Source organism: Carettochelys insculpta, chromosome 3 (genome assembly GCF_033958435.1).
Source record: "Carettochelys insculpta isolate YL-2023 chromosome 3, ASM3395843v1, whole genome shotgun sequence".
Lineage (NCBI taxonomy): Eukaryota > Metazoa > Chordata > Testudines > Carettochelyidae > Carettochelys > Carettochelys insculpta.
Window position 1 is genome coordinate 75,522,729 of NC_134139.1, and position 17,671 is coordinate 75,540,399.

General features: G+C 47.4%; 1 long non-coding RNA gene across 1 annotated transcript in view; it reads left to right on the top strand.

Annotated features, from left to right (window-relative positions):
* Positions 1-873: 873 nt before the first annotated feature.
* LOC142010337 (uncharacterized) overlaps positions 874-17,671 on the top strand; it is a 36,584-nt gene continuing 19,786 nt past the window's right edge. The window contains exons 1-2 of the long non-coding RNA XR_012644770.1: positions 874-979; positions 4,468-4,582. This is a non-coding gene — a long non-coding RNA (uncharacterized LOC142010337). The remainder of the gene's footprint in view (positions 980-4,467; positions 4,583-17,671) is intronic.

Below are 17,671 nucleotides of genomic sequence, written 5' to 3' on the forward strand. Positions count from 1 at the left end.
CACGCACAGAGGGAAAACTGTTAACTAAGCTGCTGTTTGTGCTAAGGCTTGGCACTCCATGAGTACAGTAGGTGGATCGGGGGTGGGGGGTGGGATTGGTTAGGTGTTTGGTTTTTTAAGGAGCAGGAACAATAAGGTAGGAAGGTAGTTTTTTTATCCAGTGAAATAGCACTGAGTGATGAAGTGCATGTTTTCTCATATGAGGCAGCTGGAACTGGGATTCCTTGAAGCTCCACCGGTAACTCAGCTGAAAGTTGACTTATCCGTACATCTGTTTTTACTATTCTCAGTGGTTAAAAATGTAGAAATGCAGGAAAGTTTGCTTTGGCAGCAAGCAGTCTGAAACCAACCCCCCAAATCCAATGAATTCTCTGACGCAATGACAAGAGCAGGACACTCAAAGAACTGCCTGGGGAAGTGAATCAATAGCTTGCAGGCAAACCAGCTGCAGACTAAGGATGGTGTAAGTAGCTGGAAGAAACTTTCCCACTCACTGGGCCAGTTAGCAGAACAATAAACAGAAAAGGATATGATGCCCTTCCTGCCAATATATAGGTCTGTGCCAAGGAACACTGGAGCCTCCAGTTTTGCCTTTCTAGCCGCATAATGCAAAGCTGTGTCTGTCATTTTCTACCCATTTGAATATTAATAAAATGATGCCTCCCATTTGTCTCATACTGAAATCTAATATTTGCCTTAAAAGATCTGTGTGTCTAAGGCTTGGTCTACACTAGACTGTACAGTTGACTGCAGACACACAATTCTAGCTAGAGCAATTGCGGAATCTGCAGTCGACTATAACGTCTGTCCTCACTGAGGGAGGTCGACCGGAGCGTTTCTCCACTTGACCTCCCTTTCTCCTCACGATAGGAGGAATACCGGGAATAGACTGCTGACCAGAGAGATCGATTTTGCACATCTTTACCAGACACGTGAAATGAAACTCTGGAAGATTGACCCCGAACGTGTCAATCTCCCAGTAAGTATAGACAAGCCCTTAACCCTTCTAACCTATGCATTCCAGTTGCACTAGTAGTAATCTGTGTGCTGAGGCTGAGAATAGCTTTGTTTCCTCTGCAGTTCTAATGGATAGAAGGGTGCTGCTCTTTCTCTTTTTCCTGTATGTTTGGAGGAAGATTTTTAGTGTCATTGATTCCTCCTTCCAAACTTGGGAGTGATGGTAACAGTCGTCGGTTTTCCTGTCTCTCTCTTTCTCATACCCCTTGGATCTATCTTGCTGTGTAGGCTCTCATACTGGAATCCATCACTGTAGTATTTGAGTGCCTTCCAAGAAGAAAACAATGACAGGAATGGTTTGTTTTTCTCTCTCCCTTCCCTAATACTGGGAGATAGGTTTGATTTTCTAATGAACACAAAAGAGTGTGGAGACTATGGCAGAAAAGCTTGGGCAATGAGGTGGGGTTTTGCATGTGTTTATAGCCACTTGTATCCATGCTGCTCTGAATGCAGTGAGGTGAGAGGCAAGTTGCACATCAGGAAAAGTATAGCTGCTGTAACTAAAGCCAAAGGCTCAAAAGTAGTTGTCCCCTTAGTAGCTGAAGCCTCTGGAATCCTGGATCCCACGGCTATGGCTATTGCGAATAGCAGTTTATTCATGGAAAGAGAAAGGAGACTCAAGCTGCTGCTTTTTCCCCCAATAGCCTTGTAGCACTGGTGGATGTGGTGGGTTACCAGTGACCTAGGCTATGTCTACACTGGCCTGGAAGATTGACCCGCTCAGGGTTGCTCTTCCAGGGTTTGATTTCACATGTCTGGTAGGGAGACATGAAATCGACCTCTCAAGGGTCACAGTTGACCCCCATATTCCTTGTGAGATGCAAGGGGTAAGGGAGGTTGATGGGAGGATTGACCTTCTTCAGTAGGGACGGCCAAGTAAGCTGAGCACAGATAGGTCAATTGTAGCTATGCAATTGCCATAGCTAGAATTGCGCATCTGCAGTTGACTTTGCCTAGGGTAGACATAGCCCTGGAGAAGTAGTTCAGGCTTAAGCCTGGTTTATACTAGAAACTTACATCAGTATAGGTATACCTCATAGGGGTGTGAAAAATCCACACCCGTGAGAGACACAGTGATGCTGACCCAACCCCCTGGTGCAGACAGTTCTAGGTTGCATGGAGAATTCTTCTGCTGATTTAGCTATCACCTCTCTGGGAGGCGGATTACCTACGCCAATGGGAGGCATAGGTGGTGTTCACACTGAAGTGTTGCTGTAGAATTTTAAATGTAGACGTTCCTCAGGAACTGGCCTGATGGCTGAGCACATAAACCAGACATAAGCTGCCATTTCTGTAGAAGCGGGGCAGCAGCTGAGGAAGATAGTGGACCTCTTTCTCAGTGGATCAGAGTATATTGTGCCAAGGTCACATGGCTCTCAGAAGAAGGCAGAGCCAGGGTTTCTGGCTTTAAAAAACCCAGGAAAGTTGGTTGAAGAGTGAGGTATAAGGAACCCTGTCCGGCACCAGAGAAGGAGAAAGGGGCAGTGTCTGATAAACTGAGGAAAGCAATAGGCAGGTGACCCTGGAGAAGTGCTGCGACATCTGCTTCTTGGAACATGGCAGGGTGGGGAATCTCCTCCCAGTGGTGTGGAGCTTTCAGTTCCACTAACTGCCTGAGTACATTTTGGCTACTGACACATGTTTAGAGGTAGCTCTAGATAAGATGCTGCAAAATGCCCATTGTCGCCTTTCTTATTCTGTGTATATAATCCACATCTTTTTCAGTCCTAAAGTTCTGCTCCTGAAAAGTCTGTTACCATCACCCTGATGTGGTGGGGAGGAGGAATCAGTGGCAAAGGCAAGTTTGGGTCTCCTGCCTGGCAGCTTGCATAGCCATTTACACCAGGCTGGGAAGGATTATCAAAGCACAGCAGTAGGAATATCAGCTTCTAGTAACCTGGTTTTGCTTTTGCTCTTTTAGTTTATATGTTCCCTTTCCTCTCACTAGTCACATTAGCACCATCTGCCATCATGGTCAGCTGTAAACGCCTACTGAAAGGAAGAGTGGTGGCTTTGTTATGAGCCTCCCTCCTCAATGTTTCTAGCCCACTAGCTATGTCTGTCTCTCCGTCTTGCAATTCTCAAATTATCCTGGTATGCATCGAGCCTGATCTTCAGAGTCTGCATTTACACAGGGCATCGAAATACAAGGGTCTCTTTAGCCTAACAGGAGAATTTTGCAGGAGTGTGACACTGCTGGTGAGGCCTGCTCGAAGAAACTGGAAGCAACATAGCTCCAGATCATTACTAAGGAGGTTGTACCTGGTAGCGTTATTTATTGAATCATAATAGTGTACTCAATGCTATGCAGACACAAGACATGGAGGTGAAATCCCAGCCTCATGAATGTCTAGAGGAGTTTTTCTGCTGCCTTTAGTGGAGCCAGGTTTTTCCAATAGTATTAACCCTAAATCATTCAGTCCAGTTCAGAAGCAGGAGGTCTTCTTCTGTACTGTTCTTTTCAGACCTGTCAGCTGCCTTTAATATTCTTAGTGCAGGATAAAAAAGCAGTCCAGTAGCACTTTAAAGACTAACAGAATAATTTATTAAGTGATGAGCTTTCGTGAGACAGACCCACTTCTTCAGACCATCAGACAGTGGGTCCGTCCTACGAAAGCTCATCACCTAATAAATTATTCTGTTAGTCTTTAAAGTGCTACATGACAGCTTTTTCGTTTTGATAGAATACAGACTAACACAGCTACCTCTCTGTCACTAGTACAGGATAGTGTAGGCTGGACAGGACTAGCAGCTGGGGAACAATAAGGCTCTCTCTAGTGGGAGAATTTCCATCCCTCACCTCAGGGCTTCATTATGTAGTTACCTAAGCAAACAGGGCTGTGCCTAGGAGGGTGTGGGGGCGCAGGGCAATCCCTTGTGGCAGGTCCCACCCCCGCTGCTCCACCTCAGCCCACCCCCCATTCAACACCTCCCCCCAAGCCCTGCCCCTGCCCACCCCTGCTCTGTCCTCTCCTGTCACCATTGCATCCCTTGCCTGAGCAATGTAAGCACGGCTGGCTGGTGAGTATGCAAGGCACTGAGTATGCACTTGAACGAGTGATACACTAACTGCAGTGGCTGGCTGCTGACATAACTCTGTCCAGCCTGTGTAAACAGCCCCATGCTAGCTCCACTCAAGCTAGCATGCAAATCATAGCCATATGAGTGCATTGTGGCACAGAGCGTAGCTTGGAGTGCCCTGTCCAAGGTCACCTGAAGCCATGGGTCCGAACTTGGGTGGCTAGCCTGAGCCACTGCTTGTGCAGCTATGCCCACGCTGCTATTTTCAGTGCACTTGCTTGAGCAGAGCTAGCTGGCATCTGTCCACCAGCACCAGGAGGCTTCCTCCCAGCTGCAGCGCCAACATACTCCAGTACGATGCCTGCACATTAGACCATGCTGCCCCTCTGCTTGTATTAATGTTCCATCTCCCAGCTCTACTTTCCCTAGGGGTGGAAAGCAAAGCGCGGCCGAGCTATGGGGCTACTCCGTGCCATGTCGCCGAGATCTCTTCCAGACGATGGGTCTCCAGGTCTCTCTGCCGTGCTCGCCCAGCTCTTTTTAGGTAAAGTTCCAAATCCTGGGGAAACACTTTAAAAGGTATTTTCTCTAGTTGGAGTGATGCAAATAGCATATGCCCTTGCATGCTTTCATATTGTTTGCTCTGTGAGCTAGCCCAAGAGTTTCACATGCTCTATTGCCTAAGAGAACCTCTTCCGTCTGGTGTTACAATGAACAGCAAAAAAACAAAGCAAGCAAAAAACCCCCAATTTTTTACCTTTTTTGGTCATGTTCAGACGCATTCCCTGCCACTTCAGTTGCTGGGTCATAATGTGGCTTAAGTGCAACCTTCTTGCTTGAATGATTTGGCCTATACTTCAAGCTTCATGGTTATCAAAATTGCGTTTATGCCTCTGCTTAATTTCAAGGTGGCCCGTTACTGCAATTGCAACATGCGGACCTGGGTCCAACTGCTGAAATAGCCACTAAATTGCCTCACGTACTTGTTCTTGTGCTGAATGCCTCCCTCCCGGGCTGGTTAATTGGAGAATTCAGCACATTTTTTATGGTTGGCTCACTTTCTGTTTCCTTTATACCTCATCTTTAAAGGATATGATTGATCCATTAATTAACCTCTGGTGGGTCTACCCAGCAGTCAGCTAGCACTGTGCAAATACCATCACAGGGAAATCGTTTCTTGCACTCAAACTTTGTGCGGTTTCAAGTGCTTCCTCAGAAAGAATTGTTTCTGTATCAGCTGCCTGACCAATGATTCTCTGCGGCTGCATCTATACTATGAGATAAATTTGAATTTAAGGCAGTTAGCTCAATATTACCATGTGACTATCTTCACGGTAAATAGAGCACCTAAAAATCACAGTTCCCTGACGGGTATAGTGTCAAGCTCAAATGCAAAAGTCCTATTAAAGGCCAGTGTGGAAACGCCATGTCTTAAAAGCAAATGTATTAGTCTCCAGAGCTGTCCCGTACGTAACCCACAATGCTCCTCTCAGTGCTCTGTTCTGGCTGCTGCTGTCCAGTAACAGGAAGAGCCTGAATCTCCAAGCAGGAGCAGCGACCCTTTAGCTGTGGGCTCACGTTAGTATGAAAGCCCAAGAAATGTCTGTCTTTCTTTGCTATTAGTGCTGTAAGTGCATCTGCCTGTTTAAATAGCCCCTGCAGGGAGTTCGTGGCTCTTTCTGTACACTTGTTACTTTTACCTGCGCTACCTAGTGCCAGCCACTACCCCCCCGCACCACGTGTCAACAAGGCTGTGGTGGGCGTCATGCTTGCATAACATGCCGAGAAACTGCTTCTCAGCAGTTTACATTTGTGTGTGAACCCCTTTCCCTCCCTCACAGATGCCACACAGTCTGGGTCTTTCCCTTGCTCAGCCATATCACATGGGTAGCTCCCAACCCAACCCAATAAAAGGAAGTACCTGCCATTTGGTGCTGGCAATGCTGCCAGTCATGCGTTTAGGGCTCCAAGGGCGAGAAAGATATTCTGGATGTTGCTGCTGCTGTGGGGACATCTCCCCTGGCACCTAAGATATTTGGGATTTTGCTGTTGCCGTAGGGAAGCCTCCCCCGGCATTTAAGATACTGGGGGCTTTGCTGCCACCATGGGGAAGGACCACCTCAACTGTGCCACTCCCATGAACTCCCTCCCCCCGCCCATACTGGGCATTCTGTCGCCGGGGAAAAGTCTCCCCCAGCAGCTAAGATACACAGAGACCTTTGCTGCAGCTGAGGAAAAGCCCATAAGGGGGCTTGCTGCTGCCAGGAGGAAATCTCATGAGCTGGGGGGACTGATTCCCCATGAAGGGCCCATGTCAACTGGGCCCTCAGCGCTTGGCTCACTTCTTTTTTCCCACACTTTTCTATCCTCTTTCTTCCCACTTTAAAATACAGTCTGGGCCCCTGTATTATTTTCAGGGATCAAATGCAATGATGGGAGGTGGGATACTCAGTGGATGGCCAGTTGAGAACACAGGCACTGCACCTGTGTTGGCAATATAATGTGTGGGGAAACCAAAAACTCTTTTTTTCCTAGACTTTTTTATCCTCTCTCTTCTAGTTTTGAGGGTCCCTGCATTATTCCAGGGATTGACATATTTTCAGGGATCGGGGAATGAGGAAAATGCAATGTAGGAAGAAGAGGTCAAGACCAGCGAGCACACCCAGAATGCTAGGGGGATGAGAGAGCTGTGGGATAGCCTCCCACAATGCAACAGTCAATGTTAGCCAGTGTATGTGTGGCACCAATGACTGGACTTTGTGAGGAGCACATGGCAAGTGAGGATGGTCAAACTGAAACTTACAAATTCCAGAATTAGAACATCAATATAAATAAAATTTGAATTTATCTCATAGTGTAGAAGCAGCCTGAGTCACAGTGAGGAAATGTCCAGACCTTTAAGCAGGGGTGGATTAAGGTCAACAGAGACTTGTTTCCACACAGACATCCTCCTCAATAACAGACTCTCTCCCTCTTCCTCCCACAAGGCTGGTCAGGATGCAGAAGAAGCCTAGGCAACATTTTTCATGTCCCACAAAAACTATCCTCAGTCTACCATTACTGTAAGGTGCACATGCATAATCTTTCGTTCTCTTTCTCTCCCTCTCTGTCACTTGCGCTCTTTCTGTACAAAAACACTGGCTTTGAGGGCCACTCAAATACAGTCTCTTAAACACTTAAAAATGGGGGCAAAATAAATCATTTTGTGACATTTTTTTAGAGACATGAAATGCTCAGACAGGTGAGCTAGCGTCACTCCTGTTGGCTTCTGAGGGTATGCGTACATAGCAAACGCTGTGCAGAGGCTTGCCCACCCCAACTAGCTTGAATCCAGCTAGCGCAGATAACACTAGTACTAAAGATAGTACTTCAGGCACTTGAGCTGAGTATCTCACAAGGGTCAGTGCCGGACTTGTACTGCCCCTGCTGCTGCCTTGGTCAGGCTACTTTTGTGGCTATTTTTGTCACACAAGCTGGATTCTAGCTTTTGTTGTGTAGCTATACACTGAGTCAAGAGCAACAGCAGCGTATGTCTTGAAGTAGAGGATTTTTCCAGTAATTTAGCATTCTGAATAAGTTGATCATGACGCACTGAACAAGTATCATTAACATTAAGTCTGAGCACAAAAATAGCTTTTGATGTTATCTGTGCTCTTCTGACTTTTCCCTTCGCTCCAGACTCTGTTCGTGACATGAAACACTCCTTCCACCTGGCTGTTCGCTGCAGGTAAACAAAGAGGAATTCTTCTCCATGCACCAGCATGCTGTCAACAAACATTCTGTGCTTATTAAAAAGTGATTGGTGCAATGAAAGATCAGTACATTTCCTGGGTCCTGAAATAAGTTCTTGGGATGCCACATGAAAAACTGGGACTGTTGTGGTAAAGCCAGAGAAATAAGTAGATGAGGTAATATGTTTAATTTGCTAGATCAACTTCTGTTGGTGAGAGAGACAAGCTTTCAAACCACACAGGCACTCTCTCTCACCAACAGAAGTTGGCCTGCTAAAAACATTACCTCACCCACATTGTCTCACTAATGTCCTGGGACCTACATGACGTTGCATGCAATGCTGGTAATGCTAGGTCACTTAACTCACCAATGATATTGCTCCTGTGTGTGTCCCCCAGAATGTCCAATCTCTTCAGATACTCTCTGTCATTTATGCAGGACTGTGCATGGAATCGAACATTGGTGTCTCTTTATTTTTTGGTATTTGCAGCATTAAATGTTTTGAAATGTTAAAAAGACAATTAAACTGGCGGCAATGTGTCCCACTTCCCCAAGACTGTGTTCTCTTATCACATCCATCCAATTTTTCTTTCTGTATCTTGCACAGATTTATCCATTGTTATCTTCACCCTTGCTTAATTATGGACCAGGGCTCATTATGCTAGGCACTATGTGCACACAGAAAATAAAGTCACAGTGCTAGGAATGCTTTTTCCATGTCTTTTTTTCCTTCTCCACTATCCTGTTTAAATGTGTCTCTCCACCACACCATGGTCCTCTTATTCCCCCTTCCACACACATCTTCCCAAGCCACTCACTATCACACTCCTTCAGATCATCTCCAGCTCCTCAGTCTTCCCTTTTCTCCTCCATGTCCTTCACTCTTCTACCCCACACACACTTTGGAGAGCTGGAAGGGAACTTGAGTCCAGTCCCCTGCCCACTTAGTGGGAGTGAACATTTTTTTTTAAACCTATTGGCCCCAGATCCCTAAACAGCTCCCCCAAGGATTGGGCTTACAATGGCAGGCTTAACAGGCTAATGCTCAACCCACTGAGCTATCCCTCCCGTCTATCTGTTACCTCTATGCCCACCACTCAAAACCTGGGCTTCTGCCTCTACTGTCAATAGTCACATTTGGTTTGCTGGCAGCCAGTTGTCCCTTCTCCCCACTGAAGCATTGTTTGGGGAGAAGTGAGTATGTATTTCATCTCCCTCATGCCCAGCGAGGAGGTCAGATGTATTTTCCCTTCTGCTTCCAAGTCAAGGAAGGAGGAATCTGTGGGGTTTCCTGGTTATACTTGTCTGAAGAAAGAGGCCCTGGGAATTCTTCTCTCCTTCTGCAACACTTCAGCACTGTTGGGTTTTTTTCTCTCTTTCACAGAGAGGAAAATGAGGAACTCAGAAGGGCAGAGGCATTTAAGGTATCTCTTTCTTTGCCATTTTTCCCGCACTCAGAAGAAACAGAGTCACTACTGGGAGAGTTTCAACTTAGTAACAAATATGCAAATGGGTGGCTGAGCTGATCTGGGCCTTACCTCAGTTTGCTGCCAGGTGTCAGACTCTACAGTTATCTACAGTTGGATAAGAAAAGTGATTAATTCCCTCAGTTGCTCTCCTCTATCTTCAGCAGCAACCACGGCTAGTGGTGAATGGGTCCTTCCCCTGACTGAGTGGATGGAGACCCAACATAACCTTTAGTATGAAAGGGGACCTCAGTAGGAGGAACTGTCTGGGCCTCAAAACCTAAGGCTTCTGCTAAGCTGCTCCTTCTCCCGGTGTGACGGAGCTGACCCCTGCCAAATCAGTTGTGAGGGCAGACACAAGACCAGCTATATTGTGGTTCTCTGCCCTGTTTTGTCCCTGAGTAACAGCTATCTCCTATGCTAAGTCAGTGGGCAAAGATCCAACATTTGGGCTTAGGAGCTTTCCAGTCCAGGGCCTGGACTTCTGGGTTCTGCTTTAATCCACATGCCTGTCTTTTAGTTTTGCCCTTGGAAAAACAAACTTCAGCAATTATTTTCATTGCAGCTGGCGCATCGTTTTCCAAACACTGGGTACTGTTCGGGTTTGTGCTTCAGATCGCACTGCTTACTGTTAACTGTCGTGCTCCTTCGTATAATTTTCCTTTGTAATGGTTTTTTTTCTTTGAGCTTCTGATTAGCCTTTGTCATAGTTTCCACTGCAGCACTTCCACCAACTGTGCCTGCAATATTTGGCACAGGACTGAAGGCTTTCATATACAGACTGTTCCGTTTTGTTGGCTGTAACTCGGATTTGACACACAGGCAAGCTGGCAAGGATAAGAACTATTATTTCTTGGCCCCAGCCACATGACATAGGTCAGATTCCAAGGTTGATTCCCCTTCTGGTTTTTTATTGTCAGTGGCAGGGTGGGTGCTTTTTCCTGAGCAGCCAGGAGCATTCTACACACCTTCAAGAAAGAGAGCCAGACAGGGTTATGCATAGATATCTCCAGTTTCTCCTGCAAGACTAGTCCTTGGGTGGTTCTGACATAGGAATTTGGGGAAGATAGTAGAACTGTTGCTTTCTTTGGCCAGTTGCCAGCAACTTTTTGTTTGAAAGGCAATTTTCTGTTGCCCTTGCAATGGGGAGAACTCTTTGGCACTTTGTCCCAGCATTTCTTTCTTGCGTTCTAGTTTCTTGACTTCTGAATTGCAGGCAATAGGTATTCTTAGCTCATCTATGACTCTGAGACGAATTGTGGGTGTAAAGCTTTTATGAGGTTCAATCCTGAAGATAGATATTAAAAAAATACCTTCATTTAATCGGCATCCAAATAGTCAAAATCTCTTGCAGACAATTACTTTCTATATGTGGTTTTAGATGCCAGATTAAAGATGAACCATAGACACTGGTACAAATACATCATCGAGTTGAACACCCACTGAACTCAATGGAAGTTTTGTCATTGCCTTCAGTGAGTGCAAATTTGGTTACAACTGGTGGGAAATGTGCCCCCTTCTGGTATATTCCCCAAGTCTCCCAGCAGAAAACACTGAGACAGTGTAACACTTTTACCCCATATTCTTATGGAAATGTATTTTTGAAAAATGTGGCCGTGCTACCTGGAGCTGGAATCCATTCAATTTAGCATTTTTCAGGGAGAGGGGTGGGATGGGAGAAGGACAGGAAGGCTACATCTACACATGAAGCCAACATCGAAATAGCTTATTTCGATGTAGCAACGAGTAACGTCTACACGTCCTCCAGGGCTGTCAATGTCGATGTTCAGCTTCAACGTTGCGCGGCACCACATTGAAATTGGCGCTGCGAGGGAATGTCTACATGCCAAAGTAGCACACATCGAAATAAGGGTGCCAGGCACAGCTGCAGACAGGGTCACAGGGCGGACTCAACAGCAAGCCGCTCCCTTAAAGGGCCCCTCCCAGACACAGTTGCACTAAACAACACAAGATACACAGAGCCGACAACTGGTTGCAGACCCTGTGCCTGCAGCATGGATCCCCAGCTGCCGCAGCAGCAGCCAGAAGCCCTGGGCTAAGGGCTGCTGCCCACGGTGACCATAGAGCCCCACAGGGGCTGGAGAGAGAGCATCTCTCAACCCCTCAGCTGATGGCCGCCATGGCGGACCCTGCTATTTCGAAGTTGCGGGACGCGCAACGACTACACGGTCCCTACTTTGACGTTGAACGTCGAAGTAGGGCGCTATTCCTATCCCCTCATGGGGTTAGCGACTTCGACGTCTCGCCGCCTAACGTCGAAGTTAACTTCGAAATGGCGCCCGGCGCGTGTAGCCGTGATGGGCGCTATTTCGAAGTTAGTGCCGCTACTTCGAAGTAGCGTGCATGTGTAGACACGGCTGAAGGGGAGAATTCCTGAACAAAGAATTCCTGCCCTGGAAAAATTCTATTTACAGGATGGGAAGTAAAGAATGAGGCTTGGTCTACACTAGACCTTACAGTTGACTGCAAAAATGCAATTCTAGCTATGGCAATTGCATAGCTTCAATTGACGTAGCTGCAGTTGACTGTAAGGTCTGTCCTTGCTGAGGGAGGTCAACGGGAACATTTCTCCTACTGACCTCCCTTACTCCTTGCAATAGGAGGAGTACAGGGTGTCACCTGCAAATCCCACAGAGATCGATTTTGCGTGTCTTTACCAGATGTGCTAAGTCAAACTCCGGAAGATCGACCTTCAATGGGTGAACCTCCTGGTAAGTATAGATAAACCCTGAGGATCTTCAGCTAGCTTTTGAAACTGCCTCTCCACCATAAAAGGCTCCAGACGAAGACCTAGAAAAAAAATACTGTAATGAGAGGGGTAGAGAGGCATTGCTGGGCCCGGGTCAGAGAAAATGATCAGCTCAGGCTTGTGAAGAAATGCATATCAAATAAGAACCAGAGTGAGAAATGTCTATATGATTTGTAACTTCTCTCAGTATATTAGGATTAGCTGTGTGTTTTGTTTTACTTTTGCTTAGTAACTTACTTAGATCTGTCTGTTTTCACTTGCAGTGCTATTGACTATGGGCTTGTCTACACTACCACCTTCCTTCGAAGGCAGGATGGTAATTAGGGTGTTGGAAGTTTACTAATGAAGTGCTGCGGTGCATACTCAGCACTTCATTAAGCAAATTCCCCCTCCCCCCATGGCAATTTCAAAGTTTTAAACTTGGAAGTACCAGCACGTGTCTAGCAGCGGCTCACCCGCCAGTACTTCAAAGTGCCGGGGCAACTTTGAAGGCCCTTTACTCCTCAAAATTACATTCTCAAAAAGCATGTGGATGCACTGGAGAGGGTCCAGCAGAGGGCAACAAAAATTATTAGGGGCCTGGAGCACATGACCTACAAAGAGAGGCTGAGGTATTTGGGCTTATTTAGTTTGCAAAAGAGAAGACTGAAGGGTCATTTAATAGCAGCCTTCAACTTCCTGAAAGGGAGCTCTAAAGAGAATGGGGAGAAACTGTTCTCAGTGGCAACAGATGGCAGAACAAGGAGCAATGGTCCGAAGTTACATAAAGAGAGGTGTAGGTTGAATGTTAGGAAAAACTATTTCATCAGGAAGGTGGTGACGTACTGGAATGCGTTATTGAGAGAGGTAGTAGAGTCTCTGTCCATCGAGGTTTTTAAGTCCCAGCTTAATAAAGTCCTGTCGGGGATGAATTAGTTGGGGCTGATCCCGCTTTTGGAAGGGGGCTGGACTCAATGACCTCTTGAGCTCCCTTCCAGCCCTAGAATTCTGTGATTGTTTGATATATTTTCACAGTACTGGAAAAATACTCTTTGAACATTCACCTTGTAGAATTTGCAGACTTAAGCTCAAAAGGTACTGTCATGGTCATCTAGGACTCTAGTCTGACCTCCTGCACATCACAGGCAACTGAACTTCACCCATCCGCTCATGTAAGAGATCCTTTCTGCTGATTGGTGTCATCTTCAGCTGGCTGTTGTCAATTATACTGGCTGCTCTGCCATTTCCCAGCTTTCTCATTTACGCCATAGTATTTAGACAATTAGGAGCTGTGTATTTTACTTACAAGGTCATAAAGGCAGTTCTGGTCTGAAGGATTTATATTTAACACAGGTGAAGCCTGTGGATAAGATGCATCTCCCACCACACTCACTGTAAGCACCGCACCACTTCCAATGAGTGTGGGGGCCTCTCCTGGAGTGGCTCAGCATGGCAGCAGTGCAGTTTGTGCTACTCCAAGGCCATGCAAGTCAGGAAGACTGGAGGGACTATCCCATATGCACCAGAAGTAGCGGGATGTGGAGGTGGAGGAGGGGTGGGGGAGGGCAGGGCTTGGGCGTAGCAGGGCCAGACCTGTGAGTGGGGAAAGTGTGGGGCATGGGCAGGATGGGAGGGGCATGGCTGGGGAAGGGGTGGCATGGATAGAGCAGGGGGAGAGAGGGGAGAGGGCAGGGGCATGTGACTGGTGCCCCCCTGCAGTCCCAGTGCTGGTTGCCTCTGATATTTAATTAGCTTTTCATTTTATCATTTCTGTCAGCTCCTCCTCTTGTTTGGTACATCTGGGAGAGCTGAGGGGAGGTGAAAGATCTGACTGTTTCCAAGTGTCTGTCACGTACCAGCTCTGGATGAACCCTTCTCGGAAAAGGATTAACGTGTAATCGGGGTGCAACAAAGTAGACGGTGTCCAAAGCGCAATGTCTGCCCTCTTTGCTACAGGGAGGGGGCCTGGCAGAGACCCTTCCTCCCACAGTGATAAGCCCCTGTCCTGGGGCCCTGGGGCCAGTATCCTGGGAATGGGGCTGGTTCTGGGACAGGTGGTTCCTTCTCCTCCCCGGCTGCAGAATCTCCTCCAGCCTGGCAGGTACCAGTGGCAGGGTTTGGCAGGGGGTCAGTGTGGAAGGAACTGAGGACATTGCAGCCAGGACCAAGCAGAGGACCGGAACAGGATGTGAGACAGCTGGAGCCAGTAAGAGCCTGAGCCAGAGCTAGATTTGGAACCAGGCAATGTGACTTCAAACAGCTAAGCTATCCAGCCAGAGTGGGAGGTGAGCATAGCCAGGTGGGAGGCAGGGATGAGACAGCTTCTGCTGGGAATCATCCCTTCAGCCCTGGGCCTTGCCCATCTTTCTGTTCCTTACAGCTCCCCCGGCTCTCCCATACTTGTTCCCTTGGACTTAGCTCCCCTAGGACCCCCAAATGTCTTGTGTAGTGATGTGGGCTATGTGGCAAGTAACCTGGGCTTCTCCTCCCCTCCCCCCTGAAAAATTCTGGTTGTGTCTCTGGGCATGTCCATACTTACAGGAAGAGCGACGCTCCAGAGGTCAAACTTCTGGGGCTCAATTTGGTACATCGAGTAGGAACATACTAAATTAAAGGTTTGTAGTGTCCCCATCAGCCTCAGTACTCCTCTCCATCATAAGGAGTAAGGGAAGTTGATGGGAGAGTTTTTCCCACTGACTTCCTGCTGTGGGGTTTGGCAGCGGGGAAAGTCAACCTAAGGCGTGTCATCTCCAGCTACACTAGTCTCAGGGCTGGAGTTGTGTATCTTAGGTTGAGATTCGCGCTGGTGTAGACCTGCCCCTGTTTGCTACTGACAGCCCAATACAGCTAGATCTCTCTCTCTCTCAGATACTATTTTTCCCAGAAAACTGGAAAAATTTCACAGGAGATACTCCTTCTTCCCCAAAAGTCATAAAGAAAAAAGAGATTTCTTGATCTGGTCTCTATATTATTCAATTGTCTCAATACATGCTTTGTCCACTCTATTACAACACAAGCAATGTCAGGCTACAGCCACACTACAGTAGAAGATCAACCTGCTCAGGTCAATCTTCCAGGGTTTCATTTTGCACATGCGCAAAATGATGCTCCCAGGGGTCAATGTTGACCCCTGTACTCCTTGCGAAAGGCGAGGAATGAGGAAGGTCAAAAGAAGGTCAACCTGTTGTGCAGGCAGACATGGAAGTTAACTGTGGATAAATTGATTTTAGCTACACAGTTGGCATAGCTAAAATTGTGTCTCTGCAGTCAACTTCTATGTCTAGTATAAACATAGCCTCAGTTAAGAACTCAGACAGGAAAGACATGCAAAGACTAATCAAGAAAAGAGAAAGAGAGAGAGTTGGCACCAGATCTGTAATCTTCATCTCCAAAAACACAAACACACTTGAGTGTAAAGAAGACTCCCATAGATGCCCGCAGTGGTGGGCTTTTCATCCTTTCTTTGCAGTGGGTGCTTCTAAGTGCACTACATTGCCATAAAATACGGTCCCACACAGACACTGCTCCAGTGCACAAAAAGTTCGCTGGTGCACTTTGATGGGCTCCCATGTCAAACATGCCAGTAGCAGTTGGCAATGAGACAAACAACCTACAATTACAGCTGTCTCCTCCCATAATAAAACAGACATGTGAGGCTAACTTCACCCACCCACCACTTGAACATTACTAAAAATGAATCAGTAGTAGCATCCTTCAGTCAACGTAGACTATGGATCGCGCCCTTCATAGTTCCATTTGGGATCATCATTTGCAGCGTTGACTGTGACTGTGAAGGTCCACATGAGAGTGACAGTCCTTGCTGCATCTGTTGCATGTGTAATGGATGTCTGGCAGGTCCTTAGTGTACTTTCTGTGGGCTCGCTTCTCCACTGCTAGCTGTCTGATCCTCATCTCACCCTTCTGAAGGACCTCGTGTAGTTCCTGCCTCCATCTGCTGCGATCGTCTGCCAGCTCCTCCCAGCTGTCTGACTTGATGTCTACCTCCCTGAGGTCTGTCCTGCAAACATCTTTGTAGCGCAGCTGGGGGCGTCCCGGAGGTCTTTTGCCAGAGGCTAGCTCACCATACAGGATGTCTTTTGGGATCCTTCCATCATTCATCCTGTGGACATGGCCAAACCAGCGGAGCCACCGCTGCCTGAGGAGGGTGTGCATGGTTGGGATTCCAGCTTGCTCGAGGATGGCGGTGTTGGTCACTCTGTCCTTCCATGATATTCCAAGGATGCGCCTGAGACAGCGCAAGTGGAAGACATTCAGCCTTTTTTCCTGGCGGGCGTGCAGTGTCCAAGACTCGCTGCCGTAAAGGAGGGTGCTGAGGATGCAGGCTCTGTGGGCTTGCATTTTGGTGTGAGTGTACAGCTTGTTGTTATTCCACACTCTCTTGCTGAGTCTGGACAGAGTTGTGGCTGCTTTACCGATCCTCCTATTTAGCTCAGTCTCCAATGACAGGGTGTCAGTGATGGTGGACCCGAGGTAAACGAACTCGTGGACAACCTCTAACGTATAGTTGTCAATGCTGATTGATGGAGAAACACCAATGTCCTGAGCAAGTACATTTGTCTTCTTTAGGCTGATGGAAAGCCCGAAGTCCTTGCACGCTTTGGAGAACCGATCCAGCAGCTTCTGAAGCTGGTCTTCTGTGTGTGACACTACAGCAGCGTCATCTGCGAACAACAAATCTCTGATGAGGACTTCACACACCTTGGATTTAGCTTTCAGCCTTGCAAGACTAAACATTTTCCCATCAGATCTTGTGTGCAAAAAGATGCCCTCTGTTGAAGATCCAAAGGCGTGCTTCAGGAGGAGCGTGAAGAAGATCCCGAACAATGTCGGAGCAAGGATGCATCCTTGTTTGAAACCGCTCCTGATGCTGAAAACATCCGATAATGTGCTGTCATATTGGATGGTTCCTCTCATGTCTTCGTGGAAAGACTGGATCATCTTGAGTAACCGTGATGGACAGCCTATCTTGTGGAGCAGTTTGAACAGTCCATCTCTGCTGACCAAGTCGAAGGCCTTGGTCAGGTCGATGAAGGCAATATAGAGTGGCTTCCTCTGCTCCCTGCATTTCTCCTGCAGCTGCCTCAAAGAGAAGACCATGTCAACAGTAGATCTCTCTGCGTGGAATCCTCACTGTGATTCAGGTTACACCCTCTCAGCAATCTCCTGGAGTCTGCCGAGGATGACGCGAGCAAACAGTTTACCAGTGATGCTTAGGAGGGAGATTCCACGGTAATTGTTGCAGTCGCTTCTGTTTCCTTTGTTCTTATATAAGTTTACGATGTTAGCGTCACGCATATCCTGTGGAACCTCTCCCTCTCTCCAGCACAGGCACAGTAGCTCATGTAGGGGTTCCAGGAGAGTGTCCGTGGCACACTTGATTACCTCTGGTGGTATACCATCCTGGCCCGGGGCCTTTCCTACTGAAATGCTGTCGATGGCTTTCTTCAGTTCATCCACAGTTGGTTCCTGGTCCAGTTCATCCTTTACCGGTAGGAGCTCCACGGCATCGAGGGCTGTATCAGCCACAATGTTCTCACGTGAGTACAGCTTGGAGTAGTGCTTGACCCAGCACTCCATCTGTTTGGCTTTGTCAGTGATGACTTCACCGGATTTGGATTTCAGAGGTGCCATCTTGTCCTGGGTGGGTCCTAATGCCTTCTTGATG